The 18,816-nt window shown below is 40.0% G+C and overlaps 1 long non-coding RNA gene across 1 annotated transcript in view; it reads left to right on the top strand.

The window, feature by feature from the left end:
* Positions 1 to 18,816, top strand: part of LOC117979699 (uncharacterized) — a 43,641-nt gene that overhangs the window by 6,316 nt on the left and 18,509 nt on the right. The window contains exon 2 of the long non-coding RNA XR_008624769.2: positions 4,221 to 4,350. This is a non-coding gene — a long non-coding RNA (uncharacterized LOC117979699). The remainder of the gene's footprint in view (positions 1 to 4,220; positions 4,351 to 18,816) is intronic.

Raw genomic sequence — 18,816 nt, 5'->3', positions numbered from 1 at the left:
TTAATTAGAAGTTAATATAAGAGAAAAATAACTAGAAAATATTTATGAAATTAGGCTCTCAGATCAAACAGGTCAAAAGCTTGACCTTACAGCAATAATCTAAGGTATGTCTAGCACAAAAATTTTGCTATTTCTGCCATGCAAAAGCAAAAAATAAAAATTATAAATAATTTAAAACCGCTGAAAATCTTTCCTGTCCACACTTGCTAGTCAAGCAAATCACACTGGCAAACAGAAAATAGATTTGCTACTAATTCAAGGTTACATGGAGATTTTATTTTTCTTATACAATTTGTCGAGTCCCAGCTTAAATGTAAACATTGAAAATATAACCCTAAACTCATTTGAAACTTAAGGTGAAAAAAGTTTTTAAAAAAGTCAAACTGCCATGGAAACTGCTTTACCCAAACTGTGGTTCACAGCACTTATTAGATTACCTATCGTGGCAAATAAATTTTAGCCATGTTTTACATTTTGCCAAAAAATATAATTTGGGTCCAACTGTCTTTTATAAACTGGTGGATTCGTTTTACTATCTCATGACTAAAAGTCTAAAATAAAAGAACCATAAGATCTGTTATTTGTGTGTGTATATGTGGTCAGATGTGTTTGTGCATATACACATGTATTTTGTTATATGTTTTGTCTACATGGTAAAATCTGGTGTAGTGATCCAGAAATCCCTTAAGAAAGTCTATTTAGATAAATGGCCTCATGAAATACACAATAATTAACCTAAATGCTTTTTAATTCATGTGACTTAATTGAATCTGTGATAAACTGTTCTAAAATTAGTGGTCAAATAAAAATAGAAATATCTTCAAAATGGCCAGTGTACATTTTACCCAGGTTTACTGGTCAGATGGTTTTATATTTGTCTCTTCTAGAAATCTGTTATTATGTGGGTGGCAAGCCACCCAGGTGCCGAGACAAGAGACTGAGGGCAAGAGCTGTTCCAGTGTAATAAAGAAAATATATAAAATAAGAATAGCTATACTAGATATAGATCATACATATGATTATAAATGAATATCATTAATCATTAGTTTGTAGCAATTACCCTTTATTCCAATATTATAATAATCCTCACTCTGTAATCATAACCTAGGAAAAACCAGAGCATACAGAGATAGGAGCTGAGGGGACATAGTGAGAAGTGACCAGAAGACAAGGGCTCCTTGGTCTAGCAGTAATGCCAGCATCTGGGAAGATGCCCGTGTCCTAAGCGGACCGTGGTCTAGCAGTAGTGTCAGTGCCAAGGAAAAGCACCCACTACTTAGCAGATGAGGAAAGGGAGTCTCCCTTTCCCTGGGGGAGTTTAGAGAAGACTCTGCTCTGCCACCTCTTGTGGAGGGCCTGACTGATGTCAGGCCCACCGCGGTTATCCGGAGGCCTGACCATCTCCCTGTGATGCTGTGCTTCAGTGGTCATGCTCCTAGTCCGCTTTCATGTTCCATCCTGTATGCCTGGCTCACCTTTTAGTTAGCAGTAGCAAAATTAGTGAAAGTACTAAAAGTCTCTGATATGCAGAAATAATGGCATAAGCTGTCTCCTCTCTGTCTCTCTCTCTCCCCACCTCAGCTGCCAAACAGGGAAGGGCCCCCATCCAGTGGACACATGACCCATGTGACCTTACCTATCGTTGGAGATGGCTCACACTCCTTACCCTACCCCCTTGTCTTGTATCCAATAAAAGCGCAGCCTGGCCTTTGGGGCCACTACTGGTCTCTGTGTCTAGGTGGTAGTGGTCCCCAGGGCCAAGCTGTCTTTTCTTCTATCTCTTTGTCTTGTGCCTTTATTTCTATGATCTCTCATCTCCACACATGGGGAGAAAAACCCACAGACCCTGTGGGGCTGGTCCCTACATTATTAGTCATAATTTTGTTTTCTATGTTAACTTTTGCCTAGAGTTATATTTATGTGGATATGTTATATGGATTTTTATACCCATATGACTTTCTATATTGCTATAAAATTGTTCTCACCCATAAAATACTGATAATACTGATATGTGACAGATTTCCTGCTTCCTAAGTTTTCACTATAATTTAAGTTACTACAAGTTTAAAATTCTAATTAATATAGGCCAGGTACAGTGGCTCATGCCTGTGATCCCAGCACTTTGTGAGGCCGATGTGGGTGGATCGCTTGAGCCCAGGAGTTTGAGACCACTCTGGGCAACATGGTAAAACCCCATCTCTACAAAAAATACAGAAGTTAGCCAGGCATGGTGACACATGCCTGTAGTCCCAGCTACTGGGGAGGCTGAGGTGGGAGGATTGCTTGAGCCCAGGAGGTTGAGGCTGCAGTGAACTGTGATTGTGCCACTGCACTCCAGCATGGGTGGCAGATTTAGATTTGTCTCAAATAAAATAAAATAATAAAATTTTAATTAATATGGATAATTCTTTTTGTGCGGTGGGGGAACAGGATCCCACTCTGTCACCCAGGCTGGAATGCAGTGGCATGATCATAGCTCACTGCAACCTCGAACTCCTGGGCTCCAGCAATCCTCCTGCCTCAGCCTCCCAAAGTGCTGGGATTACAGGTGTGAGCCACCATGCCTGGCCTAACTAATATATATAATTCTATATAAAAGTGTGCCTTAAAAAGTAGGATGAATTTTTAATAAGAAAAAATGTATAAGAAATGCATACAAATATGCTCTTTATTGAGAAAGAAGTAATAATTTTATATAATTTGGAGGTTATTTAAAGGTTGTTTCAAAATATTGATTCAGCAAAAAAACAGTGAAATGTTAAAGAAGAACCAGTAAGTAGAAGAGAGAGATGCGAAGAAAGTTATTGATAGGGAGACGGAGATAGGAGAAGGTTGAAAAGAAAAGAAATATTTCACATGACAAAGAATCTTGTGTGGTAAATTTTCATCCTAAACTAAAATGTCTAGTTATTTAAGAGGGAAAGTACAGGACAAAGTGGAAAGCCCAAGCATGTCACCAATGGTCTGAGTAACTCATTTATGAAAGGGGAATTTATGCAAGATGTTTTGCGTATGACCAAGTTGGTTACAATCAGAAGAAAATGAAATTCTTCTGAAAATTAATTTATTAGTTTTCTAAATAAAATTAGAAAAGTCTTTCTAAGGATTAAGCTTTGGCATTAAAAATACACTAATACAAACCTGAAAAACTGTGGTCCCCTATGTTAAAACAACAAGGTTTTCTTAAAGTATTGATTTAGTTTTCATAAAATTGCAAGAGGTTTTGAGTTTTAATTCTGAAATCTGTTCCCTTAACAGCCATCTTCTAAACTACGGACAATTTCCATTTCTGTCAAATATCTTTCTGAGATCTATTTAATTTGCCTAGTTTGAGGATGGAGATTCAGCTCCCCTTTTTTCTTGCCTAAAAAGGCATAACATTCTGCTTGGCTGAGGTGATAACTTTCCTTCAACCTTTTGTCAACTCTTGTAACTTTTTTTCTGTGGTTCCAACTCTGCTGTTATGTCCTGATGCTGAAATATATGTCCTGAAAAATCTAGAAAAACAGTGTTTTACTCCAGCATAACTTGAAATTAATAAAAGTCTGATTGTCCTAATGTGATGTAGTCAGTCATGATTCTGGTTGCATGAAATAAAAATAACCAAGTTTCATTGTCAATTGGGACCTTTGATCAGATTTTAAACCATGGCTATTCCAAGTTTTTGTCATTCACAGTTGTTTTGAAAATTTCTCCAAAAGTGTTTGCAATCTGCTGTAGTCCAAAACTGCTTTTCATAGAAAATAACAAATACTCTTGAACACAGAATTCCAATAAATTTTTTGAGACAGGGTCTCACTCTGTTACCCAAGCTGGTATACAGTGGCACAGTCTTGGCTCACAGCATCCTCAACCTCCCAATCCTCTAATCTCAGCCTCCTGGATAATTTTTGTATTTTTTTTTATAGAGATGGGATTTCTCCATATTGCCCAGGCTGATCTCAAACTTCCAAGTTGAAGTGATCTACCTGCCTCAGCCTCCCAAAGTGCTGGGACTGCAGATGTGAGCCACTGTGCCTGGCAAAATTTTTGATAATTTAAGATCAGTAGACTAAATAAAAATCTCCAGAGCTCAAATAAATAAACTGATGGATTTATAAAACTGTTAATCAAGATTAAACAAAACAAAACAATTACATGAAATTAAGTGGTTCACGAAGATGATGTTTTTATGACTTTTATTTGAAACATTATTGGTTCTGAAATATTTTGTTTTCCAGATTTAAGAAAACTTTATCTCGTAAGCTACCTATAGTTTACAAAAATTCAGTAAAGTATAATTTTTTGAACAAAGATGGAAGCATTCATTTTGTCTCCCTACTTGATTCCTCCAAAATTTGGAAACCATTTGTGAGTATTCTTCTATTTTTACTCAATAAATATCTGTTTCTCTTCATAAACAGAATACCATTGAAAACCTTGGTTATATTATTAAGGCTTTGACTGAAATATCATATTTAAGAATGTGCATAAAATGCCTGGCTTCCAGTGCTTCCAGCCTGACAGTGAATGAGTAAAAATTGTCACTTCCTGGCAGGCCCAAAAACTTTAAGATTGTAAGTAAAATCTAAAACCTCCCTTGCTTTGGCCTCAAGAGGTTTTTAAACCTGAACTTTCTGTAAATTAATGTAGAGAGAAAGTTCTGTTTCTAAAGAAAAACTATAATGCCTCTGTTAGTAGATTGTAAATGTGTGCATTCTTTTCAAGTTCTTGTTATCTACATGTAGATTATACTAGATCCTGAATTTTCCTAATGTATTTCTCCTAATTTGGCAACAACTCTCCAACTAAAGGCAAAAGCTGCTCTGTTACTAAAGCCCTATGAGCTGAAACTAGATAAATTTTAAAGAACAAACTTGTGCCTGATGTATGGATCACAGAAAGAGTTCACCAAACCAACTGATGTCATGACCAAAGACATTCAAACTACAAAGCAGGAGAAGTTAATGTTTTCATGCCGATTTTCCCAGGTCATTAGAACAGATTTTCCCAGGTCATTAGAACAAGACTCCATGTGATGAGATTTTTACCCCTCCTCCTCCTTAATGCTACATTTTTCACTTGGCAGAATAATGATGTGAATGAAAATTCACAATCAATAGCTTCTGCTCATAAGTATCCTTTGGTTAAATGAGAAAATGACTGTGTTATTGTCAATACTATATGCTGTACCTGGATAAATTTCTCTAGGAAATTAGAAATTTATAGACACAAAAGAAGACAGGCCATGTGGTTACACCATCTCACCTGATTCCTTGTGATCATTTGATTTATTCAATTAGTTGTCTGTAAGCCTAGGTTAATGGCTCAAAGCCATTATGCAAACTAGAATTGTCCTATTACTATTTACTTCATAATTTCCCTTTTTAAACTGTGTATCCATTACTTAAGTTTTTTTTCAAAAGTACAACTCCTAACAGAATAATACCAGTACAGCACTTTGAGATGATAACAAAAGACTACAGAACAGACAAAATCGAACTTAATAATGAACTCCAGGTAGACTTAGCCTGAAAACTACTCCCTTCAAATTTCCCTTGTTGCTCCAAATATGCCTAAAAGGATTTTGACACTGACTCTTAGGTGCCAATTACCCCCTGCCTCAATGTGGGATGAGAACAAAAACCAAAATAGGTCCATCCTAGCACCAAGGGCCATCAAAACCAAACTTAAAGATAATTGATCAGTGATGCTTTTGGAAAAAGATCTGGAGCACAAAAGGGAAACGTGAAAGTTGTCTGAGTCAAAATGGAGTCACTAGTAATAAGAAAACTCTGACAGCTCGAGCTGGGGAAGGCCATGAAGAGAGCATTCTCATGCGTGTATGCCTGATGATGAAAAAGATTCTACAAAAATTACAACCTTGCACAAAGTCTGTGACAACGTTATACAAAAAAAAATGTCTGTAAGGACATCTGCCCAGTAACTACTGCCTTCCAACCATGGACTGGCATCACGATTGTTATTGATTTTTGTAGCCAAGGATAATTATTTCAAAACAATTATGTAACCTTCCTCATTGTTTCCTTTGAAAACCTTTGTCTTTCATGTGATTTGGGTGTTTGCCCTCTCCAAATCTCATGTTGAAATGTAATCCCCAGTGTTGGAGGTGGGGCCTGGGGATGTGACTGGATCATGGGTGCAGGTCCTTCATGAATGGTTTAGCACCATCCCCTTGGTGATAAGTTCTCACCCAGAGTTCATGTGAGATCTGGTTGTTTGAAAGTGTGTGGAGGCTGGGCGCAGTGGCTCACACCTATAACCCCAGCACTTGGGGAGGCTGAGTTGGGCAGAATACTAGAGATCAGGAGTTTGAGACCAGCCTGGCCAACATGGTGAAACCACATCTCTCCTAAAAATACAAAAAAAAAGCTGGGTTTGGTGGCATGAGCCTGTAATTCCAGCTACTCAGGAGGCTGAGACAGGAATCACTTGATCCCAGGAGGCAGAGGTTGCAGTGAGCTGAGATCACACCACTGCACTCCAGCCTTGGTGACAGAGTGAGAATCCATCTAAAAAAAAAAAAAGAAAAAAAAAAAAGAAAAGATGTGGCACACTTCTCCCCTCCCTCTGTTGCCCCTGCTCTCACCATGTAATGTGCCTGCTGCCACGTCAAATTCTGCCGTGAATAAATGTTTCCTGAGGCTCTCACCAGAAGCAGATGCCAGAACCATGCATCCTACAAGGCCTGTAGAACCATGAGACAATTAAACCTCTTTCATTTATAAATAACTCAGCCTCAGGTATTTCTTTACAGCAATGCACTTCTCTGTATTGGCTATTCTAGTTATCCATTCATCTAATTTTTTTTTCACAGTTTTTAACTTCTTTGCCATTGGTTTGAATTTCCTCCTGTAGCTCAGAGTAGTTTGATCGTCTGGATCCTTCTTCTCTCAACTCGTCAAAGTCATTCTCCGTCCAGCTTTGTTCCATTGCTGGTGAGGAGATGCGTTCCTTTGGAGGAGGAGAGGCACTCTGCTTTTTAGAGTTTCCAGTTTTTCTGCTGTGTTTTTTCCCCATCTTTGTGGTTTTATCTACTTTTGGTCTTTGACGATGGTGACGTACAGATGGGTTTTTGGTGTAGATGTCCTTTCTGTTTGTTAGTTTTCCTTCTAACAGGCAGGACCCTCAGCTGCAGGTCTGTTGGAGTTTGCTAGAGGTCCACTCCAGACCCTGTTTGCCTGGGTATCAGCAGCGGTGGCTGCAGAACAGCAGTGGCTGTAGAACAGCGGATCTTGGTGAACCACAAATGCTGCTGCCTGATCATTCCTCTGGAAGTTTTGTCTCAGAGGAGTACCCAGCCGTGTGAGGTGTCGGTCTGCCCCTACTGGGGGGGTGCCTCCCAGTTAGGCTGCTCGGGGGTCAGGGACCCACTTGAGGAGGCAGTCTGCCCGTTCTCAGATCTCCAGCTGTGTGCTGGGAGAACCACTGCTCTCTTCAAAGCTGTCAGACAGGTACATTTGAGTCTGCTGAGGTTACTGCTGTCTTTTTGTTTGTCTGTGCCCTGCCCCCAGAGGTGGAGCCTACAGAGGCAGGCAGGCCTCCTTGAGCTGTGGTGGGCTCCATCCAGTTCGAGCTTCCTGGCTGCTTTGTTTACCTAATCAAGCCTGGGCAATGGCAGGCGCCCCTCCCCCAGCCTCGCTGCTGCCTTGCAGTTTGACCTCAGACTGCTGTGCTAGCAACCAGCGGGACTCCGTGGGTGTAGGACCCTCTGAGCCAGGTGCGGGATATAATCTCCTGGTGTGCCATTTTTTAAGCCCATTGGAAAAGCGCAGTATTAGGGTGGGAGTGACCCGATTTTCCGGGTGCCATCTGTCACCCCTTTCTTTGACTAGGAAAGGGAACTCCCTGACCCCTTGAGCTTCCTGAGTGAGGCAATGCCTCACCCTGCTTTGGCTTGTGCACCGTGCACTGCACCCACTGTCCTGCACCCACTGTCTGGCACTCCCTAGTGAGATGAACCCGGTACCTCAAATGGAAATGCGGAAATCACACATCTTCTGCGTCGTTCATGCTGGGAGCTGTAGACCAGAGCCATTCCTATTCAGCCATCTTGGCTCCACCCCACCCCAGATTTAAGAATGTAAACCAGCTTGCATCCCCTGGGACTCGGTAAGTATTGGGGACAATGAGGTGTATGGAGACAACTGCATTTCTTAATGCTCTAAGGGTTCTGACAAATCTGTACTTGCCATTAGGCTTTTTATCTGGTAACATGGGAGTATTGTAAGGGGACTCTTATGGCCTTAATAACTCATATGGCAAGAATTTGGTGCTAAGGGGTTGAATTTCCCCTCATGCTTCTTGCCTTAATATGTATTGTCTTTTCTGAGGGTGAGGAGCACTAGGCTGAAGTTGGATTTGAATGGGGGAGGTGTTTAGTGTGTTTCCCAGAGCCTGTGTGGCCCAAACCTCAAGATTTACTTGAGACAACACTTCAGGCGGTAAATTTGACAGCTCATTCTTAACTTCCCCTGAGGGGTCAGGAACAAAAGTAACACTTTCTATGCTTTATGATCTGTGAAGTTGACCATGACTTGGTCTCCTGAGTCAATAAACCTCTCCCCAGTAAGAGGTCAGGCATTCAGACAGTACTAAAAAGGCAGATGAGAAGCCCAGAGGCCCTGGAGGACCACTTAGAAGGTATGATAAGCAGTGTTTTGGGGCTTGTCCATCATGAGAAGACAGGAGCCCATTGTATTGAATCAGGACAGAGTCATCTGCTCCCATACCTAATATGAAGTTAATACTCCTATCTGCCACTTCAAGAGTCACCTGAATCTCCTCCATCTCTCGATAGCTAATAGTCCAATGGGAGCAGAGGTAGGAAGTATCAGGCCCTATCACTTTTGAGTCTGCTGGGCTCTGATGATGGCTCCCTTGGAAGCACAGTGCATTTCCTTCATCAGTGGCTGACCTTCTTACAGAAGGCACATTGATTTGTATCCAAGGCACAGTGGCTCAGAGGCACAGAGTGGGACTTTCACCTTCTCACCTCCTCTGTGAGGGCTGGGGCCCAGGGGCTGCCTCTGAAGTGGTGGAGAGCACAAGGCTGCAGCTAGAAACTGGGCCTCTTGGGAGATTTGCTTTATTTTATGTTTTCTCTGCCCTATTCCTGTGATGGAAAACTGCAAAATCCAAGTCTAAAATCTGATCCATGGGAGTCTGGAAGCCTAAGGCTGCTTTTGGTATCTTCCTGCAGATATCAGAAGCAGACTGGGCTGTAAAATAAACTGCTAGCAATGCCTGTCCCTTCTTGGGGTCAGGGTCAGTGTTAGTGTATTTCCTCAAAGTCTAAATTATCCACCGTTTTAATAATGCTAGGTTTTCATCTTTTCCCTGAGTAATTTTCCAGACTTTATAAAAATTAAAAAGCTTTATCACACTTTTTTTTTATTCCTTCAAGGAGTCAAATGATTGTAATTTTTTCTCTCTATATCCCACTTTCTTCCTAATTCATTTGTCTTTTCTAGATTCTAGTTCTCTTTTGGGTCCTGGTCAGGCACTGGTGTGCCTCCTATTTGATAGGTGTCACATCCCTGGTTGCAGGCTGCCACCCTATTAGCATGTACTCTAGCCACTCCCATAATGCACTGCTTTTCTACCATGCAGCAGGTAAACATAAATATATGCAAATCCTGCCTGGTCAGATTATACATCAAGGTTAGCCTCTTAAATTTGTCTATGAATTTTCACAGAACCTCTGAAAATTGTTTTAGTTTTTCCTTGCACATGGCTAATTCAGACATAAAAAAGGGTACATATACCTCTACAGTGTCCCTATTATCATCTGTCACTTCCCAGAGAGGGCAAACATTCAACTTTGCCAGCTGATAAGAGGCCCTACTGCATGTTGTTCCAGTGAAGCTCGGGTGTTTCGAGAGTGGGGTATATATGTAAGACAGGACTTGAAGGGCAGGGAGAAGAGGATGACCAAACACTAGATAACCCTGGAAAACTAGAAGAAATTAATAACGTGTTGCATACCTCACCAGAACTGGAAGGAGTCTGACTGTGTTCTTATGGGGTGCTTGGACTGGCAGGGGGAGTTCAGCCCCAGCCAAGAAAAGCCTGATATTAAGAGGCACTTGCATTAAAAGGGTAATCAATTATGTGCCATCCCTATTTTGTCTTTTCCTCCATCAAACATATAGAAGCCCATTTTAATTTTTATCCTGACCAAGCATCAGAGAAGCCTGTATATAATGTATTTCCTCCCACTTAGTTTCTCTTCTGTAAAACAAATTAAGCTGCAAAATAGGAGTCAGATCAAACAGGGGAAATGGGAAGGCTGTAACTTGTACATTGTAATGTATTAGTCCATTTTCACACTGCTGTGACAAAACTGACAAAACTCTTTCAGGAAAAAAGTGACATGCTGGGTTTAGAAAGTAGGGTACAGCTGCCCTATACCAGCTCATCAAAGATGACCTTATGGTTAAGAAATGAGAGAAAACTGTTAAGAAAAAGTATCATGTTCTCCATCTTGAGGCTAATTGTTTGCAGAGGGTTGTCATAAAAGATGCTGTCACTAAACAGGCATATCTGATCTTATCATGTAGGGCTGTTAAATACCACATTTCAACTTCTAGTCATAATGATGGAGAGGTTACTGCTGATCTTTTCTGATAATTAAGGTACAAAAATCCTAGGTTCCAAGACATCTCTCTTTTTTCAGTGTCACTTGGACCAGTGGCAAATTAAACAAGCAATCAGATAAAAGTCAGAGGATAGTTGAGGAAAGTAAAAGCTAAACTATTTGGGGCCTCTTTCCTGGGGCAGCCTCCAGGCTACTACAAAACTGAGGCGGTGAGCAGAGAGGTGACAAGATGCAGAGCACTCAGGTGAGGGACAGAGAGCGGAAGGTGGACAGTCCAAAAAGAGAAAGTGGCAAACAGCTTGTTTAGCCAAACCCATTCTTCTCAGTATTCCCAAGGGCCTCTAACCCTGTGAGCTTGGCCTCTAATCTGAATATGATGCCCCTGGGCCTCTAACTTTTGGGGCTGAGTCTCTCACCCTAACATTATGCCCTAGGGTCTCTCACTTAAATAATAGTGGATAATCGTTCTTGCCCTCCTGAATGGCTTCATGAATCTAAAAGATGGCCCACTTGCCAGCTGATTGATTCTGTGTGGATTGTTTTCCTTGGAGTGGGGGTCTTGTCTTGGCGTCCCTTCATGATATTGCCAAAAGATGTTTCTGGAAAAGAGGGTCCTGATACAGACCAAAAAGTAGGATTCTTAGATCTTACGCAGAAAAAATTTGAGGTGAGTCAGAGAGCCCAGTGAAAGAAGCAAGTTTATTAGAAATGACTCCATTACAGAGTTGGACATCCTCAGAAAACAAGAGCAGGAATGCATTGTCTTTTGTTAGTGTCTCTACTTATAAGTAACTACAAAGAGAAAGAGTTATAATTAAACTTGGAAGGTGCAGATGTACTCACTAAAGTCAAGGCTATTGGTTTTAACAATGACCATTAACCCACTGTCCTAAGCTAGCTCATTAATATTACCCTTACAAAAAATGCTGCACTCCTAGGACATTTATATATTTTTCAGGCTTGGTGGAAGATGTCTTGTATGGCCACAAATATTCTGCAACTGTAATTTGTGGCCAGCTAAAAAATGTGGCTATTTTCAGACCATGAGTATTAACCTTCTAGATGCCTTGTGAGTACCTAGCTACTCATATTAAGATAGAGTATTCTGGTCATGTTTGTTAAACTAGAAGGTTGGTAGCCATGAGTCCCTCTAACACAGCAAGTCTACTCCTCAAGGAGAAAATGTATTTCTTAGGAACTTTGTGCATTTTGTTTGATGGAATTTGGTATGTTTACCAAAATGGCAGAAAACGTAAAATTAGTCCTCAAAGATTTCTCAAGATTGGATATAAACAAAATGATAGTTAATATGCAAGTTGATACAGTTGATATTCAAAAGAAATTTTGTTTGAAACACAATGAGATTTTTATTTTTATTTATTTATTTATTTATTATTATTATTTTGAGACAGAGTCTTGCTCTGTTGCCCAGGCTGGAGTGCAGTGCACCATCCTGGCTCACTGAAACCTCCATCTCCCAGATTCAAGCAATTCTCCTGCCTCAGCCTCCCAAGTAGCTGCGATTACAGGCATGCATCATGACACCCAGCTAATTTTTGTATCTTTAGTAGAGATTGGGTTTCACTCCATTGGCTGGGTAGTCTCAAACCCCTGAAAACAAGCGATCTGCCCACCTTGGCCTCCCAAATTGCTGGGATTACAGGCATGAGCCACCGCTCCCAGCCACAATGAGGTTTTAAAATAATTCTGATTTCCTGCTGTTGAGCAGGGAGCTGAGCAAATTCAACAGATTCATGGGCTTAAAGTAGGAGAAGACTGAGGACAAACTCTAGAATGCATGTGATTAAATTAACTACAATTGAAACCAAATCAAATTTAATAAGGCTGTACCTCTTAGTTTCAAGATATTTCCCCTCGTTTTGAAATGTGTTATTCAGTGGAAAAGAAAACTAGTGTTTATCTCCAGAGTAAAGAACAGGGTTCCCTGCAGGGATTGATTGACTGAGAGCTATGGCTTAGGATTAAAAATCCTTCTTTTTTCCACTTATAAACTAAAAATAAATTTCTAAGCCCCTATTGACTAAATGAACCCTTCTTCTTGGATAAGGACATTCCAAAGTTAACCTTAAAAGCTAGTTCAAGCCATGGGTCACACATGCCTCATTATACTCTCCTCCCTTTGCTTTTAATTTTAATTTCAATCTTTAATTTATTTTTGTGGGTACATAGTTGGTGTATATATTTATGGGGGTACATGACATACTTTGACACAGGCATGCAATGACTAATACATAATAAAAAATGGTGTATCCATCCCTCAAGCATTTATAGCTTGTGTTATAAACAATCCAATTATACTCTTTTAGTTTTTTTAATGTATAAATTATGTTTTACTATAATCACCCTGTTGTGCTATCAAATACTGTCTCATTCGTTCTTTCTAACAATTGTTTTAACCCATTTAGCACCCTCACTATCCCCCTGTTCCATTACTGCCCTTCCCAGCCTCTGGCAACCATCCTTATACTCTCCATCTCTATGACACCTATTGTTTTGAATTTTAGCACCCACAAATAAGTGAGAACGTGTCACATTTGTCTTTCTGTGCCTGACTTATTTCACTTAACATAAAGACTTACAGTTCCATTTATGTTGTTGCAAATGTTATACTCTCATTCTTTCTTATAGCTGAATAGTATTCCATTGTGTATATGTACCACATTTTCTCTATCCAGTCATCTGTTGATGGACATTTAGGTTCCTTCCAAATCTTGGCTATTATAAACCCTGCTGTAGCAAACATGAGAGTGCCAATATGTCTTTGATTTACCAATTTTATTTCTTTTAGGCATATACTGAGCAGTGGGATAGCTAGACCATATAGTAGCTCTATTTATAGTTATATCAGGAACATCCAAACTGTTCTTAACTGTGCTCCCAACAACAGTGTACAAGGGTTCCCTTCACTCCACATACTCACCAGCATTTGTTTTTGACTGACTTCTGTATAAAAACAACCTTAACTGGGGTGAAATGATATCTCATTTTGGGTTTGATTTGCATTTCTATGATGATCAGTAATGTGGAGCACCTTTTCATTTGCCTGTTTGACATTTGCATGTCTTCTTTTCATAAACGTCTATTTAAATTTTTTGTCCACTCTTTAATTAGATTATTATATATTTTCTATATAAGATTTTGAACTCAATATATTGTAGTGTATTAGTCTGTTTCTGCACTGCTATAAAAAAATACTCGAGACTGGGTTATCTATTTATTTATTGAGATGAAGTCTTGATCTGTTGCCCAGGCTGGAGTGCAGTGGCGCAATCTCGGCTCACTGCAACCTTCGCCTCCTGGTTCAAGCAATTCTCTGCCTCAGCCTCCTGAGTAGCTGGGATTACAGGCACCTGCCAGCACACCCAGCTAATTTTTTTGCCACCATGCCTGGCTAATTTTTGTATTTTTAGTAGAGACGGGGTTTCACCATCTTGGCCAGGCTGGTCTTGAACTCCTGACCTAGTGATCCACCAGCCTCGGCTTCCCAAAATGGTGAGATTACAGGCGTGAGCCACCACACCTGGCAAGACTGAATAATTTAGAAAGGAAATGGGTTTAATTAACTCACAGTTCCAAATGGCTGGGGAGGCCTCAGGAAACTCACAATCATGGCAGATGGGGAAGCAGGCACCTCTTATATGACACCAGGCGAGAGCATGTATGTGAAGCAAAGGGGGAAGAGTCCCTTATAAAACCATCAGATCTCATGAGAACTCACTCATTATCAGAAGAACAGCATGGAGGTAACCACCCCCATGATCCAATCACCTTCTACCAGGTCTCTCACTCAACATCTGGGGATTACAATTCAATATGAGATTTGGGTGGGGACACAAAGCCTAATCATATCAGGTAGCTATTAATTGTTTTTCAGATGGATAATTTACAAATATTTTCTCCCATTCTGTGGATTTTCTCTTCACTTTGTTTATTGTTTCCTTCACTTTAAAAAGGCTTTCTGACTTGCTTTAATCCCATTTGTCCATGTTTGTTTTGGTTGTCTGTGCTTATGGGGCATTATTTAAGAAATTTTTGCCCAAACCAATACCATAAAGAGTTTCCCCAGTGTTTTCTTGTAAAAATTTGATAGTTTGAGGTGTTATGTTTAAGTCTTTATTTCATTTTAATTTGATTTTTGTATGTGGCAAGAAATAGGGTTCTTGTTTTATTCTTCTGCCTATGGCTTGCCAGTTTTCCCAGCCCTATTTATTACAAAACGTGTCTTATTTTTTATTGTATGTTCTTGGCACTTTTGTTGAAAGTAAGTTTAGTTTAGCTGTGTGAGTTTGTTTCTAAGGTCTCTATTTCATTCCATTTGTCTTTATGTCTGTTTTTATGCTAGTGTCATGCTGTTTTAATTACCATAACTTAGTGGTATAATTTAAAACCAGGTAATGGAATTCCTCCAGTTTTGTTTTATATACTCAGCATAGCTTTTACTATTATAGTGTTTTGTGATGGTTCCATATACAGTTCGGAATTTTTTTTTCTATTTCTGTGAGGAATGTCTTTTTTTTTTTTTTAGATGGTGTCTCACTCTGTCACCTAGAGTGGAGTGCAGTGATGTGATCTTGGCTCACTGCAACCTCTGCCTCCTGGGTTCAAGCAATTCTCTGCCTCAGCCTCCTGAGTAGCTGGGATTACAGGCACCCGCCACCACACCCAGCTAATTTTTTTGTATTTTTAGTAGAGATGTGGTTTCACCAAGTTGGCCAGGCTGGTCTTGAACTCCTGACCTCATAATTCACCCATCTTGGCCTCCCAAAGTACTGGGATTACAGGCATGAGCCACTGCCCCTGGCCTGTTATTTTGATAGAGATGGCATGAAATGTATAGATTGCTTTGGATTGTATGGACATTTTAAAAAATACTGATTCTTCCAATCTGTGAACATAAAAATATCTTTCCAATTTTTGGGTCCTCTTTCATTTCTTTTGTCAGTGTTTCACAGTTTCAATTGTTGAGAACTTTTATTTCTTTGGTAAATTCCCACACATTTTGATTCATTTGTGGCTATTGCAAATAGTATTACATTTTTGAATTCTTTTTCAGTTTGTTGACTCTTGGCATATAGAAATCCTACTGATTTGTATGTGTTGATTTTGTATTCTGCAAATTTACTCAAGTTATTACTGCTAATAGTTTTTTGGTGGATGTATTAGGCCATTCTCACATTGCTATAAAAAATAATCAGTGACTGGTTAATTTATAAAGAAAATAGGTTTAAGTGGCTCATGGTTCTACAGGGTGTACAGAAAGCATAGCACTGGCTTCTGCTTCTGGGGAAGCCTCTGACAACTGACAAGGTGAAAAATAAATCCGGTGCTTGCACATCACATGGTAAGCGTGAGGGCAGGGGGGAAGTGCTAAACACAGTTGTAGATAACCAGCTCTCATGAAAGCTAACTACTGTGGGAGTGGCACCAAAGGAAATGATGCCAAACTGTTCTTGGAAATCCTGCTGTCATGATTCAATCACCTCCCCACTAGTCCCACTTCCAACATTGAGGATTACATTTCAATATAAGATTTTGGTGGGAACACACACCCAAACTATATCATTTTGCCCCTGGCCATCGCAAATCTCATATCCTTCTCATATTTCAAAATACAATCATGACTTTCCAATAATCCCCAATGTCTTAACTCATTTCAGCCTTAACTCAAAAGTCAAAAGTCTCATCTAATACAAAGCTAGTTCCTTCCTCCTATAAGCCTGTAAAATAGAAAACAAGTTAGGCACTTCCAAGATACAAATGGGGCAGAGGCATTGGGTAAATAATCCTATTCTAAAAGGAAGAAATCAGCCAAAAGAAATCGACCACAGGACCCATGAAACTCTGAAACCCAGAATGGCAGTTATTGAATTGTAAGGCTCCAAAATAATTATTTTTGACTCTGTGTCCCATTTTCAGGGCACACTAATGCCTTGGGAAGGTTCTACCTTGTGCCTTTGCATGGTTCAGCCCCCACAGCTGCTCTCATGGGCTGGCATTGTGTACCTCTGGCTGGTATTGTGTGCCTCTGGCTTCTCCAGGTGCAGGGTGCAAGCTGTAGCTAGATCTACCATTATGGGGTCTGGAGGACAGTGATCTTCTCCTCACAGATCTCCTAGGCCATGCCCCAGTGGGGAGCCTGCCTAGGGACTGTCACCCCACATTTCTTTTCTCCATTGTTTTAGTAGAGGTTCTCCATGAGGTCTCCACCCCTGCAGAATGCTTCTGCCTGCACACCCTGGCTTTTTCGTACATCCTTTGAAATAAAGGTGGAGACTCCCAAGTCTGAACTCTTGCATTTTGTACACCCACAGGCCTAACACCACATGGAAGCTACCAAGGCTATGGCTTGCACCCCCTGAAGCAGTGACTGGAGTTGTAACTGAGTCAATTTGACCTACACCTGGAGCTGAAGCAGTGGCCAGGATGCAGGGAGCCATGTTCCAAATCTACCCAAGGCAGCATGTCCTGGGCCTGATCCCAGAAACTATTCTCTTCTTTTAGGCCTCAGGGCCTATGATGGGGGACTGCCTTTTAGATTTCTAAAGTGCCTTCAATTCCTCTTTCCCATTGTCTTGGCTGTCAACACTTGCTTTTTTTTTAGGTTATACAAATATCTCTAACAAGTAGTTGCTCCATAGCCTGCTTGAGTTCCTCTCTTATAAAAGCTTTTTATTTTTCAGCCACATGACTAGGCTGCAAAGTTTTCAAGCTTTTACACTATGCTTCCCTTGTAAGCTTAAGTTACAACCTTTTTTTTTTTTTTTTTTTTTTGCTAGAACATGTGAGCATAGGTTGTTAGAAGCAGCCAGGCCATATCTCAAATGCTTTGCTGTTTAGACATTTTTCCAACAGAAACCCTAAATCATCAATTTCAAATTCAAACTTTTATATATCCCTAGGGCATGACAGAAATTCAGCCAACCACTTTGCTAAGACAACATGCGTGACCTTTGTTTTGGTCCTAATTAGTTTCTAATTTTCATCTGAGACCTCCTCAGCCCAGCCTTCACTGTCCAGATCACTATCAGCATTTTGGTCACAGCCATTCAACCAGTCTCTAAGAAAATCTCCTTTCTCTCATTTTTCTGTCTTCTTCTGAATCCTACAAACTCCTCCAACCTCTGCCTGTTTACCCAATTACAAAGCTGATTCCACATTTTCAGGTATTCTTATAACAATTTTCCACTCCTTGATGCCAATTTTATGTATTAAGCTATTTTTGCATCACTATAAGAGTGGGACTGGATAATTTATTTTTAAAAAAGGAGGTTTAAGTGGCTCCTGGTTCTACAGGCTGTAGAGAAGACATAGCACTGGCATATGCTTCTGGGGTGGCCTGTGGAAGTTTACAGTCATGGCAGAAGTTGAAGCAGAATCTTGCACATCACACAGCAAAAAGCAGGAGTGAAAAACAGAGGTGCAAGTTGTTACACACTTTTAAATAACCAGATCTTATGGGAACTCACTTACTATTATGAGGATAGTACCAAATGGGATGGTGCTAAGCCATTTATGAGTAATCCACCCCGATGATTAAATCACCTTTCACCAGGCCCACCTCCAACATTGAGAATTACATTTAAATATGAGATTTGGGAGGGGACACACATTCAAACCCTATCAGAGGAGTCTATGTTTTTGCCAATATAAGATTATATCATTGGTAAAAAAAGATAATTTGACTTCTTTTCCAATTGGGATGCCTTTTATTGCTTTCTCTTGTCTGATTGCTCCAGATAGGACTTTCAGAATTATGTTGAATAACAGTGGTAAAAGTGGACATTCTTGTCATCTTCCAGATTTTAGAGGAAAGGATTTTAGTTTTTCCCCACTTAGTATGATACTAGCTGTGGGTCTGTCATATATGACTTTTATTATGTTGAGGTATGTTCATTCCATACCCAGTTTTCAAAGGGTTTTTTATTATTAAAGAATATTAAATTTTATCAAATTTTTTTAGTATAATTGAAATGATTATATGGATTTTGTCCTTGTTTTTTTGTTTTTTTTTTTTTTTTTTTTTTTTTTTTTTTTGAGATGAAGTCTCCCTCTGTCACCCAGGCTGGAGTGCAATGGTGTGATCTCAGCTCACTGCAACCTCTGTCTCCTGGGTTCAAGTGATTCTCCTTCTTCAGCCTCCTGAGTAGCTGGGATTACAGGCACCCACTGCCGTGACTGGTTAATTTTTGTATTTT

This window comes from Pan paniscus, chromosome 2 (assembly GCF_029289425.2).
Source record: "Pan paniscus chromosome 2, NHGRI_mPanPan1-v2.0_pri, whole genome shotgun sequence".
NCBI classification, from domain to species: Eukaryota; Metazoa; Chordata; class Mammalia; order Primates; family Hominidae; genus Pan; species Pan paniscus.
Note: the sequence above shows the minus strand (reverse complement) of the source record. Positions and strands in the feature narration are given on the sequence as shown.